General features: G+C 30.8%; 1 long non-coding RNA gene across 1 annotated transcript; it reads left to right on the top strand.

Moving 5' to 3' along the window:
• Positions 1-13078: 13078 nt before the first annotated feature.
• Positions 13079-15259, top strand: LOC126889870 (uncharacterized). Its single transcript, XR_007700199.1, has 2 exons — positions 13079-13920; positions 14801-15259. It is a non-coding gene; the product is annotated as an uncharacterized LOC126889870 (long non-coding RNA).
• Positions 15260-22187: the final 6928 nt, after the last annotated feature.

The following is a 22187-nucleotide window of genomic DNA, read 5'->3' as shown; positions in this document are numbered from 1 at the left end:
AGAATATTTCTTCTCCTGGCCTCATGTTTCAAAACAAAATTTTATGTAACTGTTCAATAACCTTAGGATTTTAACCACTAAGGACCTTTGTGACATTTTTTGCGTTTATGTATTTTTAGCTTAAGAAATTTTATGTATTTTTTAGCTATTAAGTTTTTAACAACACAACCCATTGTGATGACATTGTTGTGTACATCTTATATGTAACTTCACAATCAGTAGAACTGATGAAGTGCAGGAAGACTGCACGAAACGTCTTCTATTAAAAGATTGAAATAGTTTTTTCATTTTTTATTTCTCCTTGACTGATAACCTCAATTACAGTGAGACTTCTTCTCACTCACTTGATATATTGTTAATATTAAACAGTCGTACTCCTTGCTATATATATATATATATATATATATATATATATATATATATATATACATATATATATATATATATATATATATATATATATATATATATATATATATATATATATATGTTCGGAAAGATTTCCGCGGTCAGGTAAATGAAAATTACTAAGTTCTCGGGAAGAACCGCGTTGAGAATTTATAACTCGACGTTTCGGCACCCTTTTTGGAGCCATTATCAAGAGGGGTATGGTTCCGTTCGAGTTCGGGGTCTCAATCTGCCTACTCCCCTCACTCGTGACGTACCAGTAGTGTCTTGTTCTCTAGGAGAACGGTCAAGCGGCACTGAGGTCTCAATCTGCCTACTCCTCAGTGTCACTCGACACTGAGCTAATAATGAATTTATGCGATACTTTATAGACGCACTGTATACGAGTAATTATATCTGTACTTATAAATAAATAAAAATAAAAAATATTTATTTGTTTTTTATTCATTGGCGTTTTTTCTTAATTTTTGTTTTATTTGTTTCTCGGGTTAGGGTCAAAAAACACATTCTTAAGTATTCTAGGCTTATTGCTGTCTAGACATTTCTATTAAAAAAATAAAAGTATGTATTTATGTATCTACAGTGCGTCCATAAAGTAACGCATAAATTCATTATTTCGTAAACCGGCGACTTCAAGGAAAAATTCCGAAACAGGTCGATTTTTATTTTTAATTTCCAATTTTTTGGCATATATACCATACCAGTGACGTCATCCATCTGGGCGTGATGACGTAATCGATGATTTTTTTAAATGAGAATAGGGGTCATGTGATAGCTCATTTGAAAGGGTATTAAATTCTCTATTTCATAATATAAACATTAACATAATTATTTATACAAGGTGTTCAAAAAAACATTTTCTTAATTAAAATAATTGAGACAAAAAGAAGAATGTGTGTAATTTATCTAATTCAAAATACGTTTTAATGTTGTCAGAAAACAGGAAAAAATGTTTATTTGACAAATAAATATTGTTTTTCGCTTAAATTCAATGTTAAAGCTTCCACGCACCTGCCTCTTGCTAGTCTGAATACTCCGTTTAAGCGAAAATCAATGTTTATTTGTCACATAATTTTTTTTCTGTTTTCTGACAGTAGTAAAACGCATTTTAAATTAAATAAATTACATTATATTCTTCTTTTTGTCTCAATTATTTTAATTATAAAAATGTTTTTTTGAACACCCTGTATAAATAATTATGTTAATGTTTACATTAGTGAATAGAGAATTAAATATCCTTTCAAATGAGCTATCACATGACTCCTATTCTCATTTAAAAAAATCATCGATTACGTCATCACGCCCAGACTGATGACGTCACTAGTATGATATATATTCCAAAAAATCGTAATTTAAAAATAAAAATCGACCTGTTTTGGTATTTTTCCTTAAAGTCGCCGGTTTACGAAATAACGATTTTATGCGTTACTTTATGGACGCACTGTATAAAAATAATATTGTAGTACGTATGTTATGAAATAAGAACTTTATGACTATAAATCTGCAATCAATCACAAACAAGTCTGGCTAATTGGCTCTGCCAAAGACATTTTTCAGAAAAGAAAAGACATTTCTATTCCTGTTTTTCAAGCAAAAAATTGAAATATAAATATACAATACTTACAATAATATTAATAATTGGAATAAAAACTGAGACACCATAATTTAATAAATGTCTTACAATTTAATAGGTGCCGAAATTAATGAGGGTTTGTAGCGTAATAGTGTATATCAAAGGCTAATCGATTTCAGCACTCTAGTGCCGTAGTATAGGAGCATTTGTAAATATGCGACCGGGTATGGGAAGTAAACGGAATGTATAGTGAGAATCGACCTTTAGACATAAAACCTCGTCTAAAAATACTTACTGGATCATCAAGCATAAGTTCGGCATATTTTAAATTTTTCACTAATCTTAAATATATGGTTATAGCAGCAAATCCATAATATGTTGGATCTTCTAAAAACTCTCCCAATTCGTTCATCATGTTAGTTATTATTACATGCCGTTTTTCAACTTCCCGAAATATTTCTTCCCCTCTGGGCATTAACGCGTATATTACATAGGGTTCACATTTGAAAATATAATTTGATTTCAGAAACTGATTAAGATTTTTAACCTTTGGTGTCAACTGTGGGCTGGCTAATACTGAGCTTAATTTGGTTTGATGAAAAGTACATATGTGATATACAAAAAAAAATAAAAAAGCCAGAAATACTGATACAGATTTTAAACTAATAACATTAGTCATTTCTATTCCCATTGTAATATACAATCTATACATTGAAAATATAGCATCTTTTAGTTTTATTTTTACCAATATCTTCCATATTACCACTGATATTATAAATACAGCTAAAAGAGGGAAATACAAGTTGTATGGAAATACAATAACCATATTAGGTTCGATTATTTGTCGTGGTGGTGATATTAGGTACACATAGTCTCTGCTCACAGCTCTAGTATATTCACACTCATAATCTGGGATCCTCCTTGAATATAGAGCTCCATTAAATCCAGCATCTATGTTATACGTCACCATGTCATAGATAAACAGATCATAGCTGTCATCTTTCGTTAGACGCTCAATGTAATCATGAACGTTAATCAGGTTGAGATTTAAGTTAAGCTGTTTCTGAATAGTTTTTGCTAAAGTTGCATAAACGCCCGTCTTCGTGGTTTCATCAAAGTACACAAGTGTAGGGCCTATTGTTATGTTAAAGGTACAGAAATTTAACTTTTTTGGAATTTTCCCGATAAATGGATCCATCGTTTCTACTTTAATTATATTATAGTTTTTTCCACAGTTATTCTCTTTTGAATAAGGAAACCACGTGAAAAATACTTTGAAATCTGTAGATACGACAGCATTATATATATTAAATATCCACAATTGTTTAAACACAGTTTTTAAGTCAGATTCGGTCAAATTTCTGACCAAAATTAGAAATTTAGATGTACTGTGCCAGTTTTGGGACTTATTAAATCCGGTCAATGTGATTACAAGAGATTCAATACTATTCTGAATAAAAACAAAGTCTCCAAATGATTGTATTAACTTATTTGCATTAGTGATATTTGTAATTATTCGCTTTGGTGGTTCCAAGTAATCTAAACAACTGCCAACAGCATTCGAATCTACAACCGCACTTATGCAGTACTTGTTTAAATATTTTTGAATAAAATCAGGGAGATGTGTATAAATTTCTGTTTTTTCAGGTAATATCTTAGATCCAAAACCTAAATTACATATATTAATGCAAAAATAAAATAGTATGAACGCTTTAAATAACATTATTCTCAAAGGAATATTAGGTGGTGAATGTGAATCATAATTATAATACTAATGCTACAATAAATGCTTTTTAATTACCTAAAGTTTAACACTTCTGTATTTTTACACATATTTTGACTGACACATTAAGTGTTGATTTTATTTATTTGAATTAACTGAAATCAAATCTTTGTTTATTTATACCTCAATCTCTAAGGGCCATTAGTAGGTATAGATAATTAAGGACTTGAAGTTTATTTAGTACGATTATTTTTTTCCGTAATCGTCAGTACGATGATGATTATTACAAATAAAATATAGTCATAAATGACCAATGAGCAATTTCAATTTAACCTAAATTACTAATATTCTCTATACTAATAATAAGTACATTTCTATCATCGCCTATAGAAATCGACCATGTCAATAACTCTTTTCCTAGCAATATAGGGGAGGGGCCAAAACATTTAAATCGGTAATTTCAATATTTTATAAATAATCGACCGAACCAATATATTGATAAAATTAGTGAATGTGTTACGCAACTGGATACCTATAACCAGAAATGATAAATTTTCGATATTTTGCTTGGCGTTGGAGACATCTGAAAAAGAGATGTTGGAGATGTGGAGAGGTTGTTTGAGGACAACAGAAATAACATTGACAAGGTAAATGGTGAAACGGGACCTGAAATCCTAAAATGTGAAGTAGAAATGGCACTTAGAAATTCCAAAACTGGAAAGGCAAATGGACCCGATGAGGTTCCTACTGAATTACTAAAGCTCTTGAATGATGAATCAATAGGTATAATATTGCACTTATTTAACACAGTATACAATACTGGTATTATACCTCAAGAGTGGCTGCTGTCTACATTCGTTACACTGCCAAAGAAATCCAATGCAAAAGAATGTTCAAAACATCGAACAATATCTTTAATGAGCCATCTACTAAAGATATTTCTAAAAATCATCCACAACCGAGTTTATCAAAAGTTGGAGTCAGATATTAGTAATACACAGATGGGGTTCAGAAAAGGACTAGGTACTCGAGAAGCTCTCTTCGGTTTGAATGTTCTTACACAAAGATGCCTAGACGTTAATCAAGAAGTACATGCATGGTTTATCGATTTTGAAAAAGCGTTTGACAGAGTACGCCACGATAGGCTAAGAGACATTCTTGAAAGAAAAGACATAGATAATAAAGATCTGCGAATAATTCTCAACTTATATTGGAATCAGAAAGCTAACATCAAAATAGAAAACGAGATATCAAAAGCAATAGAAATACACAGGGATGCATTTTGTCACCACTGCTATTTAATGTATATAGTGAAAGCATCTGTCAGGAAGCCCTTTTGCAAGCAAATGAAGGAATCGTAATCAATGGAGAGGTTGTAAATAATATTCGATACGCAGACGACACTGTACTAGTTGCAAGAACAGTAGAAGAATTACAACGATTACTTACAAACATAAATATTGCTTGCAACAATTATGGCATAAACATTAATATCAAAAAAACCAAGTATATGGTCTTCAGTAAAATCATGACACAACCAGCACATATTAGTATAAACGGCATTCAAATTGAAAGAGTATCAAGTTATAAATACTTGGGAACTTTAATAAACGAAACTGGAGACCAAAACAATGAAATAAAAAGACGTATCGAAATTGCCAGGGCCACCTTCATAAAGATGAGAAAATTCTTCTGCAACAGAGATATAAGCATCCCTCTACGATTAAGAATGCTAAGTGGCTACGTATTTAACACGCTATTATACGGTGTAGAGGCATGGACTCTCAAACAGAACAACATAAAAAATATTGAAAGTTTCGAGATGTGGTGCTACCGTCGAATGCTGAAGTTAAGTTGGGTTGAAAGAATCACAAATCTTGAAGTAATACGAAGGATAGGAAGAGACCCAGAAATTTTATTAACGATAAAACGAAGAAAACTCGAGTGTTTGGGTCACCTGATGAGAGATCATAAATACGCATTACTTCAAAATATAATGCAAGGAAAAATAGAAGGAAAACGGAATCCAGGCCGTAGAAGAATGTCGTGGATGCGGAATTTGAGAGAGTGGTTTGGCTGCACCACTAATGAACTTTTTAGATCAGCTGTAAACAAAGTCAGGGTAGCCTTGATGATTTCCAATCTCCGATAGGAGTGGCACAAGAAGAAGAAGAAGAAAAAGATATTTGAAAAAGTTGTTCAAAATATTATTCTAACTCAACGTACCAAATTTCGTGACAAAATTCGCATTTTTAGTTTTTCATTATTTGTAGTCGGGACCCTAAAACTTAAAATTGGCTGGCCCGAGATGCATCTCGGGACAACTGAGACAATTTGGTATGTGTGGTTAGAATAAGATTGGGAAGCCATCATCATCATCATCATGCAACCTCTTCTGTCCACTGCTGGACATAGGTCTCTCCCATTCTTCGCCACTCTTCACGGTTCTGTGTTTCTTGTTGCTATTTCTTGGATATTCGGTTAATGTCGTCCATCCAGCGTGTTGGTGGTCGTCCTCTGCTGCGTTTGTCTTCTCTTGGGCGCTAGTCAATTAGTTTTCTGGTCCATCTTGAGTCTTTCAGTCGCGCTATGTGACCTGCCCAATTCCATTTCAGCTTGGCTATACGTTCAATGACATCAGTGATACCTGTTCTTTTCCGTAAGTCTTGGTTCCTTATTTTGTCTTTTTTTGTCACGCCGAGAATCGATCTATCCATGCGCCTTTGTGCCACTCGCATTTTTAGTGCTGTTGCTTTTGTGAGCGTGAGAGTTTCTGCTCCGTATGCCATAATAGGAAGAACGCATTGGTCAAAAATGTCTTCCGTTTCATAGCTGTCGGGATGTTGCTCTTAAAGATGTCTCTTAGTGAACCATACGCGCCGCCCAAGCAAGTGTTACTCGTCGTTGAAATTCGCATGTCTGATTGTCCTTGCCTATTCTGATTTCATGACCGAGATATATCGCACTAATAATACAATAGTGTCGTAACTCAAAATGTTTCGAATTTGACATAACACTATATTCAGACGTAAAATTCAATTCCCTACAAGTCAATAAAACCGTCGCTTTAATAGTGCAAAAAATGAATAAGAGATGGCGCCATAACCCAAGTAGCAATTTGTCGACGCGACAACGTTGTCTACCGCGTGGTAACGTTTTGTTACAACGTTGTTATTGCCTAGAACACGACCCTATTCTGCACTAATTTGGTGGACGATTTTTGAGTTGTCTTGACGTTGTCTAGGCAACCTCCTACCTCCTATGTTTAAGCAACATCATTTCGTAAGCGTTGGATAAGACAACTGAAGCGACTATAAAAAGCGTCTGCGCGTGCAATGGTTGCTCAAGGAGTCAGACTGGTTATGTTTTTTGACCTATATTTTTAACACCTGTATGGTGAATGCGAAAACCAAAAAGTAAACTATTTTGACATCGTATTAGGTATTTAAATTTATATAAATACATAAAGGACTTGTTATCTGATGTGAAATTTATAAACGCATCTCAGATTACCGTCAAATATGTATATTTCATCTTTAAAAAACACACGCGCTCATTTTTTATGACATTTTTGACAAAAAATATGCAAATTTAAAAAAATCAAATTTTAATATAAAAGTCAAAATTTATGTTGAAGATATTCTGTATAAATTTAATGTATTGTTGGTGCTGTTAAAGGTATCAGAAAATGCCTGCATTTTTTATATTCTGTGTTTTCATTTTGTTTACATCCCAAAAATCTCAGGTAAAACCAAAATGGCGCATTAAAAAATATTACCAATATTACTAAAAAAATTCCTTATTACCAACCATAGACGGATAAGACAACTTAGAAGTCCAATCGCCAACCAAACCAGGCCGCGCTGACTATCCCAACCATTTTAGAACGCACCCTCTTATTGGGTGACAGAGGTCATGTGACCAGTGTCAAAAGTTTAGCATTCTCCTTAACAGCGTTGCCACATTTAGTAGATTTCTACTTTTTTGGTAGATTTTTGATATTTTTTAAAAAATTGTAGTAGGCAATATTTTTTAGTAGATTTTTGGTATATTTCAACATTTTGTTATGACTAAAATAAAATTTGCTTTTTAATAGTATTTACCCCATTTCTAAATTAATTTTCAGACATTTTGTTACAATTTCCCAATGTCATTACCGAAAATAAGATTCTGGACGTAGATGATGAATATTACAGAGAAATGAAACTGGATTCTGGTGTAACAAACTTGCAGATTTCAAGTAACAGTGCAAGCAGTATTTCAGGTGTTATTAAAGAGTTCTGGCATTCGGTGAGCCTATTAGAAGCTAACGATGGAAAACTAAAATATCTAAGCATATATGTAACTTTGCAAAACAAAAATTGTTGTGTTTACGTGTTTCTAATGTAAAATGCGAAAAATTATTTGAATAATTTGATCCAGACATGCAGATGTTAAAATCAGTGGATGAAAAAATATTCTAGTTGTTAAATGTACCTATTCATTTTTTTCGAATCATTATAATAAGTATTTTCGAAAAAATTAAACGCAGAATGAAATCCTGCATTATTTAGAAAAATCAAAACGTTTCTTGTGAATGAGATATTTGGAATTAAAAGTCTCACTAAATTTTTTCTTTTTTTCACCCCTGTAACTTATTATAATAAATAATATAGAAGTTTTTAGGGACTTTCGATCCTCGGTGAGAAAAATGAAAACATTTAGAATACATTGAACATTTTAACAGGCGACATTTTGCGCCTATTCCCGTAAGTTAGCTGTTGTTTTTATTATAAAAAATCCCAAATATATCCCAAAAATCCTTAAGTATATTTTAGTTTTTGATTTAGTAGATTTTGGCTAAAAAATGGTAATTACCAGTTGGTGGTTTGGAATAATTGGGTTTCCAATTTTTGGAATTCCTCTTGGGACATTTAGGACGGATATGCATATCACTGTATTTACATGGCCTAAAAAGAATCTACTGATTTTGTGAAAGCAAAACTACTCAAAGAGTAAAAACTGACCTGGCAACCCTGTCTACCAAAGCAGAAACAAAGATTAAAGTTATTAAATCTACTGATAAAACAATGGACAATGGAATGGAAACCAGCTATTAAAAAAACAAATAAACATGTTGTTAAATAAATCGAAAATTTCCAGCAAAATAAAATAATATATAATAATAAAAAAAATAAGGTTATAAAGTAAATTCTGTTTCTCCTTCTGAAGTTGCCACACACCTAGGGTCGTGACAGACAACTACAGAGTCGGCCAGAAAACCCAAATCGGCCAGGGCGTAAACTAGTTTAGCCTTATAACGTTTTTAAGTCGTTGCGATTGTTGAAAAAACTGAACTGTGATATGTAGTTGTCGCAATGGTAATAAATTAGTTGCCCGTGTAACTAAAGATATTACTTGACGTTGTAACATCGTAATGTCAGTCGGGGTAGGGGACGTTGGCCGAAACAACTGAAAATGCTCTCGGGCAACGTTATATACAGTGCATTTGTTTGTACTGACAACCAATGCGTCGAAAAATTGCTACTCGGGAAGACGTTATTCATGACTGACCGACTGTCGTTATCGTCCGCACAATATTGTGCTATTTTTAGTGGCGGCCAACAGTGATCGGGAACGTACATGTCGCTTTGCTCATCATTTTGAGTTTCCACGTTATTGCTGAATCAGGTATGTAATTTGCATATCTATATTTTGAGTTATTGCATTCTTGTTGATCTGAACCTAACCATAACATTGTTGATTTTCTACTTATTACACTATTCCTGATTTACACAAGCAGGTTTTAAAATAATATTTTTACTAACGACACTATTATTGGTTCAGTTCATTATTTTTGACATGCTACACTATTGTTGAATCATAACTTTAAACCATTTTTTTGTTGTTTGTAAAACATTTATTAATCATTATCTATTTTTCAATCAACGTATAGGAATATTTCATTTAAAATGTGCAGCAGTGTTTTTAAAAAAGCTTACTAAATACTACTGGGCGATTACTTGTTGCTATGGCAACAAATGTTGAGGATGGCGAGCAGGAAAACTCTTTACCGTCGTTATTCCCACTAGTGAGTACAAATAATGAACCTGGTACCCAGATAGAGAACAGTGACGTTACGAAAGTACAACCGGCACCTATACCTTCACCATTTATGAGTCATCAAAGTACTTGAAGAAATTGACGTAAACAGTGACCTTTAGAAAGGTCAGTAATGTTAAACCTATTACAAAATACAACCAAAGGCAATATCATATTTCACCGGTGCACTCAGACCAGAGCGACTTTAATTCCGATAATTCCGACCGAGATCCGCAGTTCGTTCCTGTTGTGCAAAGGAAAACCTATAGTTTGTTTCGATGTCGAACAGTAAAACCATCAAGTAGCTCTTCCTCAAGAAGCTCTTCTCCAAGAAGCTCTTCATAGAGTAGCTCTTCTACTAGTAGCTCTTGGAAAACGCAGAAAACATGGCAAATTACGCGGGAAACATGGCAAACAACATACTGTGGAACCGGGGATCTATGACGGTGTCAAACATTTTATAAACGCTATACCACGCGTCGAATAACATTACCTTAGAGCTCAGACGTCGTTAACTGATTTATATCGAGACTACAAAGATAAATGTACAGAAGAAAACTTCAAATCATTTGTTTCTGCAACTACTTTTAACCGCATTTTTACTAAAGATTTTAACATCTCCTTCCATACACCAAAAAAGATCAATGTGATCTTTGTGAAAATTTCAAAAATGCTGATGAGGATGGAAAAAACAGTATTTGTGACGTACGAAAACCACTTGAAAGAAACAGAACTGTCCAGAAAGGAGAAAGAAAAAGACAAAAATGCTAACATAGATTCAACAATATTCGCCGTGTATGACTTGCAAACTGTGCTGCCAGTACCAAGAGGCCAAGTTTCATTATTTTTGTATAAAAGTAGAATTAACTGTTTTAATTTTACAATGAGCGACAAAGAGTCCGCAAAAATTCCCAAAAACTGACGTAAACCGTAGAAAAAAATTAGTAAATCAAATTGTAGTAACACAAAATATTTCATAAATAATGTCATAACTAAAAATAATATTCAATTTCGAGCATTTTGCTTAGAACAATAACGTTTTAACTCAAAATTCTTAAATAACTTCACTGACAGTATTTTTATTTGACTACAAGTACAAAGAAACTTCCTTTAATATTTATTAGAAATACATTATGCATTAATTTTTTGTTTACCTGCAATAGGAAATGAGTAATGAGTTTTTCGTTGATTCTGAAAAATCATCTTTTTTGAGTTATGACACTATTGTATTATTAGTGCGATATGTACCTTTCTGTCAGTTCTACCACTTGATTTTGGATGGTTAGGTGTTCGCTGGGAACTAAATTTGTCATAAATTTGGTCATACTGATGTTCATTTGGTAAGTACTTTTTCTGATATTTCTATATATCTAGAAAAATCTAGAAAATTTGACCTGTTTGTGCCGTGTGTGTCTTTGGCCGCGATTAAAATTTAATATTCAGTTATCTTAAATAATGTGAACCTTCAACCTATATGACCGTGCAAAACTTCAAATCTGCGATTTCATCTTAAATGCGACACACTGTATTTAAGTATTTAAACAATGTTTAATTGTTGAAATATAAATTTTATTTATTGTTAATAAGAATTTAAATTTCTGGTGCAACTATATTTCTATTAAATAATTAATTCATTTAAATTATTATTATTATTAATCATATTTAGGGGCCCGAAAGTTGTGTAGTGCCTCGGGCCTGATTTGAAGTAAAGTAGGCTCTGAATATGACAGAAGCTCGAAACAAATGACAATCGATGAAAAGCCCTATAGAAGTCCTTCACGGTGATTGTTATATTAGTCATAAACGGGGAATTCCCACAAGTCAGTATAGACGTTGTTGTCAGTCACCACAAAATATCATTCAAAGGAAAGGAATAGGGAACTTATATAAAATTTTAAATTCGAAAAAAATGTTATAAATCACAACAGAACATAATTTAAAACATGTATCAAAGCAAAAAAAATTTTGTTTGGCTTTCGTTTGGCCCCTAAAGATGATTAAAAATTCAAATTAAAACAGGTGGCCCAAAACGCGTCGTAACGTCATTCGTTTATATTATGTTCACATTCTTCCAAAAAAGTAAACAGAATTTAAAATTAGACATTATAAACGTCAGTAGAAAATACAGTTATGTAACCTCACAAGTGTTTTTGATCGTTTGAACTATTTTAAATTGACTATTTTAAATTAAACCAAGGCCAGAAAACAAAAAAAAAAAATATATATATATATATATATATATATATATATATATATATATATATATATATATATATATATATATATATAGATTTTAAATTTGTACCTCTGTTATTATGAGGTTTTAAGGCGTGAAATTTTGGAAATCTTATTTTTAAAGGAAACTGAATATTATTATGCAATAAAAAAATGTGCAAGTTCCCTATTATCTTAAGTAATAAAAACACTCAAATATGTCAGAAATAGCAATTATCAAAATATTTATAAAACTTTAGTGTCAGTGTCAAAACGAATGCCAAACCTAATAGGGAACTTGCACATTTTTTTATTGCATAATAATATTCAGTTTCCTTTAAAAATAAGATTTCCAAAATTTCACGCCTTAAAACCTCATAATAACAGAAGTACAAATTTAAAATCTATATATTTTTTTTTGTTTTGTGGCCTTAGTTTAGAGAACCTTTAGTCAATTTAAAATAGTTCAAACGATCAAAAACACTTGTGAGGTTACATAACTGTATTTTCTACTGACGTTTTTAATGTCTAATTTTAAATTCTGTTTACTTTTTTGGAAGAATGTAAACATAATGTAAACGAATGACGTCACGACGCGTTTTGGGCCACCTGTTTTAATTTGAATTTTTAATCATCTTTAGGGGCCAAACAAAAGCCAAACAAAACTTTTTAATCTTTGATACATGTTTTAAATTATGTTCTGTTGTGATTTATAACATTTTTTTCAAATTTAAAATTTTATGCAAGTTCCCTATTCCACGAATTCGTCACAAAATAAGTAGGTAATGAAAAATTCCGTGCTCTTTTCAATCGGTCCGAATTTGTAGTTGCGAATTTGTAGTCCGAATACATATTTACAAAATATTTTGATTATTTATTGTTACATTTGGCCGCCCCCGAAGGAGTGCCACCCGGGGCGGGCCGCCCCTGCCACCCTCACTACGCTACGCCACTGCACTCGCGTCACGATTTTATAATGACGCCAAAAATACCTACTACTATTTCAGTCCTGTCAAAACTCCATACGCAGCGATCAACGCAGCGATAACAAATACCTATTCACTTCAAAAAGTTTTGTATACGCTCTGAGCTTCGCTGGTGTCGCTCCTAGCGGTTACTAATTCAACTTTTACCGGTAATTTTTAAATTTATTATTTAATTGTTATCGCTTAATATTTACAACGCAAAAAAGTAATTAAATTGTAATCGATTTTTTTAAGATTTTTCTAATCATTTTGACGTTCTATTGATAAAATATCAATTTCTTACTTCGGATACTTTGACAATAATCGTGTAGATGGCGCTAAGATTATAATAGATTATTTATAATTAGATATTACGGAACATTAAAAAAACTTAAATTCAGTATTTAAAACGTAAGTATATTTAAGGTAAAAATATATACCACAGCTTTGGCCAACTAATATTGTTTATAATTAATGTTTTTAATTTTAATTTTAAATTAATCACTTTGACATTTATGTCAAATTTCCAGTAAACGTTTACAAACTTGTCACTACTGGCGTTCGCGAATTTGTAAATATCCCCTCTACGTACGAGCTCACAGCGTATAAAATAACTACTAAGTATTGGGATAAACCGTAATCGTACCCCTTCCTAACTGCCAAAGTGTCATGGCCGCCGTCGGGACCTATTGTGCTGACATTTACAATGTTTACATATAGAAAAGTTTGTTTTTTTCTGCTTATAATGCCGTTTTCTAAAGATATTAGTGAACAAAATCGATTTGCTAACAATATTTAATATATTTTAAATGTGCTAAAATTGGATTCAACAGCAAAAGTCGCATAAATAACATATAAATGACGAATTTGTTTACCTATTACAAATGGGGTTATGTGGTTGTAACTGTTTATTTTGGGAATAAAATGAAAATGATCAATTAAACGACTGGAAAACTGTAAGTATTACAATTAAAACATGTTTATCCTATCACAAGAGTTCACTTCATTTTAAGAAAGCTAATTATTATTATACAATAGACATTTATAAACTGCCATGTACTTTTAAGGTTACTTTTGATCTGTTTTCAAAGCTTATGATTAAATGTTACCTCTTTATTAATTAGATTTGCCAACAAAAGATGCGTGATTAAGGCCAAATGCAATTCCTTTGCTAAAGTCATAAAAAAAGTACAAATACAGTTAAAAAAATTATTTTAAAAAGGTCTCTCAAAAGACATGAAAATTATACAACAACTCAAAAAACTAGAGAATGTAAAGAAAGCCAGGTTATTGGAAATGGAATTCCTGTTTAATTGAAAGCCAGTAAACTATCCAAGACTTTTCAGAATCAAATGTGTCAACTTGTAAAACGATTCTTCTGACATTTTTAGTAAAAACCAGATTATCCTCAAGAAAAATTCTGTTTTAAGTGAAACTCAAAGTCATATATATAAATATAATTTTGTGAATGTGTCATCTTTGAATGAAACAAATTTTTTACCTAAACAAATAAATGTTTGGATCTAATTAAAAACAATGCTGAATCAAGTACAGTAGAAATACAATCCTTTGAACTTCTAAATGTGATTGTTAAAAGTGTCGAGATAGCTACTGCATAGGGATTCGAAAGGGATAGACTTGTTATGAACGCACTTGATCATGTACTTCTTACTGTTATAAAGTTGAAACAAAACTTATTTTATGCTTTCTTATCAGTCACTTTTAATTGTGTATCAACTTTACGTGGTACATCGTGCAAAAATTGCTAAAATGCAAACATTATATTTATTTTCTGTGTTACATTGGATACTATGATTGAATGTCTTCCTCTTTTAGATAGTGAAGTGAAGAACATCTTGAAGTTCCAATGATGTTTCAAGATGAGATAAATCGAAATAATGGTTGTATGTTAGAAGGACAGAGAATACGAAGAAATGTTATTGCTGCATACTTAGTGTAGTGAAATACAAACTTCAAACATTATAATATATTTTTTTATTTCAAACATTTCATATGATTATGAAAGAACATCTTCCTCTTTAAAACAATGAAGAAGTGAAGAACATAATAAAGTTCCAACGAAAATGATTCCAGATGAGGAAAATCGAAATAATGGTTGTATGTTACGTGTATAGAGAATACGAAGAAATGTTATTGCTGCAAACTTAGTGTAGTGAATTAAAAACTTATTGTCAAATACAAATCAATTTATTTCATACTTTTATAATATATAGTGGTACAATTTTATATGTGTTCAAATAAAAATATTAATAAATAAAATACAATAAACACAAATCATGTATATCTTACAATGAATTACAAAATCAAAAATTAATTACAAAAATATCAAAATAAATCTAAAATATTAAAAAGTAACCCATAATTTTTATAGTACCTACATACTTTGGTTGGTACTCTAATAATTTGGAAATCCATTAAAGTTTGTAGATGGAAATTGCAGGTATCTAAAAAATATATAAAGTAACTCAACAATCTCTTTTCAATTAGGGTTGCAGTTGATAAAGATGAATGACCCTTGCTCGGGAAATCAAATGTATCTAAAAAAAATTAAGTAACAGCTTTCTAACAAAACAATCTTAGCACTAAACGGAAACAAAGATACTGGTAAGTATTAAAACATTTTTTGAAAAATCTTTCTGAAAGTGAAAATAAAGACTACTCTCTATGGGAACAACTAAAACTGGGTATGCTTTACAAAAAAATGTATCCAGAACAAACTTCTTCTCTATAAGGCAATACTACTACAAGTCTGGATGTACAGGATTTAATTCTGGGGAACTGCCAGTAACACATAATATGCAAAGACTACAAAGATTCCAATCCAAAGTCTTTCATGATGTCCGATTTTTTTAGTACCACTACCAAATATCACGCTAAACTTAAAATTCTTACAATGAAGATAGCTAAAGCTTGAGTACACATAGATAGATCCAACCAAATAAATAAAAACAATTATTGTATGTAAAATGTATGTTAGTCTTCTTCCACTTGCAGAAGATATTTTCAGTTGTTTGTGCCACTGTGAACTTAAGATCTCTAATATTAACCGATGATAAATTTATGAAAACTGATTTTAAATATTAAAAACTTTCAGAGATATTTCAATTTTCGAAACATCTTATAAAAGAGTGAAAAATATTCAGAGACACCTTACAGCCATAAACCAGTAAAACTAAAATATTTAATGTTTTTGTATAAATTAATATTAATATTTATGAACTTTTTAAATATATCTTTAAAAATTTTATGATAAATAAAATGTTTTTGAGTAAAGGCAATATTTTTTTTGTATGGTAATAGAAAAGATTAATATTTGAAATCATATACAGCATCACATTTTATAAATTATAATCTTTTTATTATAAAAATAGTAATACCGTGTGTCTACGGATGGGGTGCCCAAGAGGAAAAACTTTTTTATTTTCAATTTTAGCGAAAAATGTCATTCTTGATAAAAACTTTTGCTTGTTCTAAAACCCCATAAAATGAACTAAAATTCAAGTTTTTCAAATCCTGCTTATTTTTATAGCCAATTTTATGTAAATCCCTATAAATTTTTGCACTAAGTTCGAAATTGTAACAATAATAACTTGGGAGAACAACCCTTTCACTTCTCTGGATTACGAAGCCAGACTTTGTCGTTCTCCTTGAATCATCCAATTATTTATTAATTAAATAATTATTAATACAACAATTTTAATAATGAAATTTATCACAAGATAAATTCTTTATTGATAGCTTAACATTGTCAAAAAAATTGACAATTCGCAAATGATTTATCGAAGTTGATAGTTACTAAGCTACATTGTGGCTTGGCAACACTAGATTATTGTTAAGATTTCAAACTTAGTGCAAAAATTTACATAAAATAGGGATTTACATAAAATTGGCTACAAAATTAAGCAGGATTTAAAAAACTTGAATTTTATTTCGTTTTATGGGGTTTTAGAACAAGCAAAACTTTTTATCAATAATGACATTTTTCGCTAAAATTGAAAATAAAAAAGTTTTTCCTCTTGGGCACCCCAACCGTGGACACACTGTATATAATTATAATACTAAAATCACAATAAAGATGCACTAGAAAGAAACAAACACAAGACATGATGAATGTTATGAGGAGCACTCACAAATCATGATTTACAAAGTTTATACATTGTAAATCATGATTCGGGAGTGCTATTTGTATCATTCAACATGTCTTGGGTTGTTTATTTCTGGTGCATCTTTATTGTGAGTTTAGTATAAGAGAATTACAAGTTTTATGTTAAATCTTCTGAATCAAATTTTTGTTAGGTATCATGTCACTCTTACTAATTTTATCCCATAAACACTTTGAAATAATACATTTTTTAGTTCCATGACTGTTATCAATTGTTGGATATCATATTGGCTACCATATTCGCTATTGTGGCTTTATTGACAGCAGCTCTAACTAATGATGATGGAGTCGATTTTCCATACTATGGTCTTAGATTGTTCAGGTATGATTGTGAGATTCTACCAGAACCACATTTACCTTGGATCTTTCTCTGAATTATCAAATGCAAAAGTTCATATTTTTTAGGGTGTTTCATACCTAAGTACTATTGACCTAAGTATTCCAGCTTGTGTCTCTTTAGTCAAATGGAAATTATTATATGAAACTCTACAAGAACACATTCATATTATAATCAATTAAGTATATTAATTTTAATCACAAATGTTTATTGGTTGAGAGAGTGACTTTTTTACTTATGCTCAATCAAATATTTTTACTATTTTCTGTTAGTTTTTTAATAGTTATTTATGATATAAGTGTTAAAAGTACACATTTAAGGCACGCATGTGAAAGTCTGCAATTCACATGAGTGCCTTAAAAATGTACTTTTTAACACACATATCATACAATATTTTTTCTGCAAACGTAATTACAGAATAATATCTACAAAAACTTTTTTCTACAGCCGTGTTAAAAATTCAATTTTTAGCACTCCATAAGAGCATTAAAAATGCTACTTTAAGGCACAAGTGCTTTAAAATTTTTATGGCACTGCAATTCGTATTGACCGTATAGACAATTTTGATGTAATGTCACAAAAATATAAAAATGGAATGTCAGTCAAGTTCAAGTAAAAGTTTTTGTAGATATTGTCCTGTAATTACGTTTGTAGAAAAAATATTGTATGATATGCGTGTTAAAAAGTACATTTTTAAGGCACTCATGTGAATTGCAGAACTCGCTATCGCTCATTCTGCAAACTTTCACATGCGTGCCTTAAACGTGTACTTTTAACACTTATATCATAAATAACTATTACTTGAACTGACATTCCATTTTTATATTTTTTTGACATTACATCAAAATTGCCTATACAGTCAATACGAACTGCAGTGCCATAAAATTTTTAAAGCACTAGTGCCTTAAGGTAGCGTTTTTAACGCTTGTATAGAGTGCTGAAAGTTGCATTTTTAACACGGTTGTAGAAAAAATAAATTTTATGTATATTTTATCTAAAAAAGTATTTAAGCACTTAAATATTTTTTCAAAAATAGAATATTTTTATGAACTTCTTTAATTCTTTTTTATTTTAACTTTAATGCAATCTGTTATCATTATAACAATATGACAGATATAAAAAATGACACAGTGGGAACTACACTCAGGGGTGAGAACTCTTTACATATTTATATTAATTTAGTCTACATTACCATATTTCTGACTTTTTTACAAATTAGTAACTACTATCTACTTCCCAGTGGTGTAGCGATCTGTAACTTTTCTTAACCCTCTAGTGCCCTAGTTTGCCTCAAGGCGGACCATAATAAAAATTTCCATGCTTACTATTTAAGTATTTTATAGCTGCAATACCGAAACCAGCCTCTGGACTAGATCAGATAAGCATCCAGCTTTTAAAAGTTTGGGTGATCAGACAGATTTTTACCCTATAATTTTCAGTTTAGCATGATATTTGGTAGTGGTACTAAAAACATCGGACATCATAAAAGACTTCGGATTAGAATCTTAATAGTTTTTGCATATTTGTATTACTGGCAGTTCCCCAGATTTAAATCCTGTACATCCAGACTTGTCGTAGTATTGCCTTATAGAGAAGAAGTTTGTTCTGGATACATTTTTTTGTAAAGCATGCCCAGTTTTAGTTGTTCCCATAGAGAGTAGTCTTTATTTTCACTTTCAGAAAGATTTTTCAAAAAATGTTTTAATACTTACCAGTATCTTTGTTTCCGTTTAGTGCTAAGATTGTTTTGTTAGAAAGCTGTTACTTAATTTTTTTTTAGATACATTTGATTTCCCGAGCAAGGGTCATCTTTATCAACTGCTACCCTAATTAAAAAGAGATTGTTGAGTTACTTTATATTATTATATTTTTTAGATACCTGCAATTTCCATCTACAAACTTTAATGGATCTCCAAATTATTAGAGTACCAACCAAAGTATGTAGGTACTATAAAAATTATATGTAACTTTTTAATATTTTAGATTTATTTTGATATTTTTGTAATTAATTTTTGATTTTGTAATTCATTGTAAGATATACATGATTTGTGTTTATTGTATTTTATTTATTAATATTTTTATTTGAACACATATAAAATTATATAACTATATATTATAAAAGTATGAAATAAATTGATTTGTATTTGACAATAAGTTTTTAATTCACTACACTAAGTTTGCAGCAATAACATTTCTTCGTATTCTCTATACATGTAACATACAACCATTATTTCGATTTTCCTCATCTGGAATCATTTTCGTTGGAACTTTATTATGTTCTTCACTTCTTCATTGTTTTAAAAAGAAAGATGTTCTTTCATAATCATATGAAATGTTTGAAATCAAAAAATATATTATAATGTTTGAAGTTTGTATTTCACTACACTAAATATGCAGCAATAACATTTCTTCATATTCTCTGTCCTTCTAACATACAATTATTTCGATTTACCTCATCTTGAAACATCATTGGAACTTCAAGAAGTTCTTCACTTCACTATCTAAAAGAGGAAGACATTCAATCATACTATCCAATGTAACACAGAAAATAAATATAATGTTTGCATTTTTAGCAATTTTTGCACGATGTACCACGTAAAGTTGATACACAATTAAAAGTGACTGATTAAAAAAGCATAAAATAAGTTTTGTTTCAACTTTATAACAGTAAGAAGTACATGATCAAGTGCGTTCATAACAAGTCTATCCCTTTCGAATCCCTATGCAGTAGCTATTTCAACACTTTCAACAATCACATTTAGAAGTTCAAAGGATTGTATTTCTGTAACTGTACTTGATTCAGCATTGTTTTTAATTAGATCCATACATTTAATTGTTTAGGTAAAAAAATTGTTTCATTCAAAGATGACACATTCACAAATATGACTTTGAGTCTCACTTAAACAGAATTTTTTTTGAGGATAATCTGGTTTTTACTAAAAATTTCAGAAGAATCGTTTTTACAAGTTGACACATTTGATTCTGAAAAGTCTTGGATAGTTTACTGGCTTTCAATTAAACAGGAATTCCATTTCCAATAACCTGGCTTTCTTTACATTCTCTAGTTTTTTGAGTTGTTGTATATTTTCATGTCTTTTGAGAGACCTTTTTAAAATAATTTTTTTAACTGTATTGGTACTTTTTTTATGACTTTAGCAAAGGAATTGCATTTGGCCTTAATCATGCATCTTTTGTTGGCAAATCTAATTAATAAAGAGGTAACATTTAATCATAAGCTTTAATCAGAGGTACAGTAGGAAAAATGAAAGAATACCCATGAACGAACATATAAAACACGCTGTATTTTCCTGTCACCGTGTCATACAAAAAATTGGCCAGCGCAAGTACATGTAATAATTATTATTACATGCACTTGCGCTGTTCAATTTTCTTTGTGACACGGTGACAGAAAAATACAGCCTGTTTTATATGTTCATTCATGAGTATTCTTTCATTTTTCCGACTGTAACAGATCAAAAGTAACCTTAAAAGTACATGGCAGTTTATAAATGTCTATTGTATAATAATAATTAGCTTTCTTAAAATGAAGTGAACTCTTGTGATAGGATAAACATGTTTTAATTGTAATACTTACAGTTTTCCAGTCGTTTAATTGATCATTTTCATTTTATTCCCAAAATAAACAGTTACAACCACATAACCCCATTTGTAATAGGTGAACAAATTCGTTATTTATGCGACTTTTGCTGTTGAATCCAATTTTAGCACATTTAAAATATATTAAATATTGTTAGCAAATCGATTTTGTTCACTAATATCTTTAGAAAACGGCATTATAAGCAGAAAAAAACAAACTTTTCTATATGTAAACATTGTAAATGTCAGCACAATAGGTCCCGACGGCGGCCATGACACTTTGGCAGTTAGGAGGGGGAACGATTACGGTTTATCCCAATAAAAATTAAAAAACATACCTTGTATAAAAAACATAAAGTCAAGCACCATGAACATTCCACGTACACGCAGTGACGGATTTAGCAATTTGACTTTGGGTGGGTGACTTGCCTTGGGGGAGGGGCACAAACCATACATACTCATAGACGTTTCACGTAAATTGTCAAGGTCAAGACAGCAAATTAGTTACCATTCCAATCCAGAGATGTCGCTGTCAGTCAATTCTCTTGTCATATTTAACAACTGACAGTTGACAATTAAATTAATTTGTTATTTACTTTTTATTTTGCAGTTTGTGGCTTAATTATTTTATTATAGTGGTGTTACGTTTTTAATTAGATTTAATCACAATTTTAATAAGTGTATTAACCTCCTCTCCATTTTTATGAGTAGAATTTTTAGTTTACATTGATCATCCCGTGTTGTGTTTCTCCACATTAAAAAAACAATATAATAGATCCTGAAACAGTTTATTCCAATAGACAAGTGTGTCATCAACATTTCGGACCTATATATTTTTGGAAGTTTGTAAAAGATTATAAGGTAATATTTATCTAAACAATCATCCTATGTACAAGATTCTTTCAAAAATTTTCATTCAACTCGATACACATCAGTGCTTTCAGGTGACACATAGCAGTAGTGTTTAGCATTTTGAAAACAAATTGGAATATTAGAAGTTTTCAGTAAAAAATGGAATAAAGCATTGAATTGTCTTTCTGTTGTTTTAATTTCCTGCGAAATTTCGTCAAAAATCCCGCAAAATTTATAATTTGAAATTCTCACGT

Source organism: Diabrotica virgifera, chromosome 8 (genome assembly GCF_917563875.1).
Source record: "Diabrotica virgifera virgifera chromosome 8, PGI_DIABVI_V3a".
Classification (NCBI taxonomy): Eukaryota; Metazoa; Arthropoda; class Insecta; order Coleoptera; family Chrysomelidae; genus Diabrotica; species Diabrotica virgifera.
The sequence above is the reverse complement of the archived record's forward strand: the minus strand, read 5'-3'. Positions and strand labels throughout refer to the sequence as shown.